This window comes from Penaeus monodon, chromosome 19, assembly GCF_015228065.2.
Source record: "Penaeus monodon isolate SGIC_2016 chromosome 19, NSTDA_Pmon_1, whole genome shotgun sequence".
Taxonomy (NCBI): Eukaryota; Metazoa; Arthropoda; class Malacostraca; order Decapoda; family Penaeidae; genus Penaeus; species Penaeus monodon.
Genome location: NC_051404.1, coordinates 2195135 through 2196039, shown reverse-complemented (window position 1 = coordinate 2196039; position 905 = coordinate 2195135). Strand labels below are relative to the sequence as shown.

At 35.1% G+C, this 905-nt stretch overlaps 1 protein-coding gene across 1 annotated transcript in view; it reads left to right on the top strand.

The window, feature by feature from the left end:
• LOC119584969 overlaps positions 1–905 on the top strand; it is a 6145-nt gene that overhangs the window by 1466 nt on the left and 3774 nt on the right. The window lies entirely within an intron of this gene.

The window sequence follows — 905 nt, the reverse complement described above, 5'->3', positions numbered from 1 at the left end:
GAATACATGGGTTGTAGAGAGGAAGTAAGAGGAAGCCACCAATACCAGTATCATTGTGATTGGTCATCAAAGGTCACTGTAATGCTGTGAATGGTATAGGTTTGCTAAAATTCACCCTTGAATTTGGATCTTCTTTCTCCATGGCATTTTTGTAGCACTGCATTTCCTGTTTGCTAAACAAACTAGTAAAAGGTGTACATTGCTAGTACAAATCTAGTGAAATACCAAGGAATTCATACATCAGATTAATGTCTAGAAAACACATATGCCACTGGTTTAATGCCAAATGGCATGACCTCTGCAACATATTTTCACTTTTTACATGCTTGCTTGAGGCTTTGACTCTGCAGGTTTATGCATCAGCCTCTTCCATTTACCAAATTCGCCAGTAGTTTCTTTGAATGAATCATAATAATCCATTGGAACTAGTTTCACTAGTATCAAAAACACAGAAAGCAATGCTATGGTTTCTGCCTTTCATATAGAGGTGTATGAATTATTTGGATTCATAAAGCATGGAGTCCATAGCAAGACTTGATGCTTAAATTTGCTTGTGATAATGGAACATTGTCAAATGATTGCCCCAGCCATATAAATGAAACTATACTATAGTGACTGTGTTATATCTGATAGCTAGGGAGGGTATAATTTGAGGTAACCTATTTAATTTATACTCATTTTTATTCAGCTGAGAAGCAAGTTCCTCCTTAGGTTTGTTTTCCTTCTGTCTAAAGGTGGATGAGGTCATTAAAGTTCTAGCAGAATGTATTAACCCATATATTTATTGCTTGGATAATAGACTTTGCAATTAGAATAGCCTATTCTCAGTATATTTAATTCCTAAAAAGTCCTTATCATTTCTGTAAAGTAGTTGAATAGGCTAGACAGTTTAGTTGGCAATTTGT